This window comes from Neopsephotus bourkii, unplaced genomic scaffold (genome assembly GCF_033783945.1).
Source record: "Neopsephotus bourkii isolate Nb327-2 ecotype Australia unplaced genomic scaffold, CSIRO-AGI_Nbou_v1 NB_894, whole genome shotgun sequence".
NCBI lineage: Eukaryota > Metazoa > Chordata > Aves > Psittaciformes > Psittacidae > Neopsephotus > Neopsephotus bourkii.
Genome location: NW_026901388.1, coordinates 1242507 through 1244594, shown reverse-complemented (window position 1 = coordinate 1244594; position 2088 = coordinate 1242507). Strand labels below are relative to the sequence as shown.

At 37.4% G+C, this 2088-nt stretch overlaps 1 pseudogene; it reads left to right on the top strand.

The window, feature by feature from the left end:
* Nucleotides 1–933: 933 nt before the first annotated feature.
* On the top strand, nt 934–1106 carry LOC133214519 (U2 spliceosomal RNA; annotated as a pseudogene).
* Nucleotides 1107–2088: the final 982 nt, after the last annotated feature.

Below are 2088 nucleotides of genomic sequence, written 5' to 3'. Positions count from 1 at the left end.
CTTCATTATTTATCCAGTTACACAATCTTTGTCATCTTTACAATATTGACTGTAACATTGTTTCTTCTAGGTCATTGAGAAAAGTCAAAATAATGTGGGGTCAAGAATCTATTCCTGCTCAGTTTTACTCATTTAGCTCATTTAGTTATTTTCCTTCAGAATTTAATAGCATTTACTCAACAGTTATTTGTGATAATATTCTGTGTTTATTTACATTTAAAATAAAAAAAAATAAAATTTTTATATTATATTAAATTTCATGGAGTTTAAGGTAGGACTATGAGACTAAAAGTCTCATGTATTAGAAAGGTAGGATAGTATCCTTCCTATGTTCACTCATGACTAAGTAAGTTTCTAAGAAAACCATTCTCAACCTCTCAAAAGACTCCCTCAGCAATACAACTAAGCACATAAAAATGTTTTGCAGCTTGTGCATTAGTGTGTGGGAATTAGGGTTTAGGATATGGAGAGTGAAGTTCTTGTTTATTGATAAATCTAGACTCTAGATAGTTAAAAAAAAATAGTTTGTTACAATAAGGAGAGGCATATTATCGTGGGAGAAGGCATTTGTCACTGTTTAAGCCCAGCCAGTAACTCAGAACCATGCAGCTGCCTGCTCGCTCCAGTTATCTTCTTCCCACCACTGCTCCAGGAAGCATGGGGAGAAGCAAAAGAATGCAAATCCCAAGGGCTGAGATAAGAACAGTCCAGTAACTAAGGTATAACACAAAACAACTACTGCTACCACCAATAATAATAATAATGGAAATAGCAAGGGAAGAAAATATGAAACTGAAAGAGGAAAGGAAAATAACCCAACAATAAACATTAGTGATGCACAATACTCACCACCTGCCGACGGATGCCACAGCATGTCATGTCCCATATTTAAAATGGGGGGAGTTACCTAGAAGACCAGATTGCTGCTCAAGGATCACTTCTCAGCCTTTTGGCTAAGATCAAGTGTAGTATCTGAAAACACAGCACTGCACCAGCTACTAAGAAGGAGAAAAATAACTGTTACAGCTGAACCCAGGACACTGTACATTGTCTAATGCAAAAAATTCATTAGACTTTTCAATACGGCAATGAAGAATTGAAGAAATATTAGACTGCAATTTAAATTAACATGTTCCTGTCACAAACTTCCTTAGCCTGATTTTTCGTACTGTTTCCACGTAGAAAGACTTCACAGATAGCAAAAGTGGGATTTATGATTAAATACGTATTGATATTTCCTGAAGTAGCTGTCATAGCGTGTGCTTCTTCCTCTCAAGCACTGAATAGGTCATCTACTCATATTCACTGGAGGCCCCATAGATACACACCTTTGTGAAAATAACATTTTGAATCAATAATGTTTTTAATGAGGTGATATCACAGGTCACATTCAAAGAAAGCTACACTTCTGATCCCTCTCAGCACACCCTCAAATTCCTCCTTACATTCTGTCTGTACCCTTCCTGAAAGGCAGACCTTTCCTCCCTGAGGGTAAACTAGACTCCTATAATAGGGAAATCTGTATAGGTAGAAATAAGTTGCTTATGTAAGGCACAGGTGAATGGCTTTCCATCTCGTGAAAGAGACTGTGAAAGCTGCCCTGCTCTGTTCAACAATTAAAGCCTCTGCTTCACCAGAAGCACAAGAGAAATAAAACATTGCACGTATTCCATAGCACTGGACTCTAAAGCCCAGAAAGTGTGTACTAGATGAAGACATACGCAGTCCTTCCAAATAATGTGTGGAAATGAAGGAGCCTGCTTTCTGCACTGTAGAAGGGATAAGAACAGGAAGAAGTTAAAAGTGGCTCATCTCAAATTATAATCAACAATATTAAGGCATTTTTAAGGACACATCACCTCCCACTACTTCAGTCACAGCTTGTGGCATTTACACAAACAGTGTTAGGCATGCACTTCAGCAGATCAGTTCAAACTTCTTAAATGGAGATACATCAGCAGCATACCTAGATTACAGCATTAAAGTGAAGACAGGGAACGTGTATCTGTAACAAAAGCATATGAGAGTACAATGCTTTTTATTCCAGAAGATGATCCAATTCAACAATCAAATACAAGAATCAGAGGG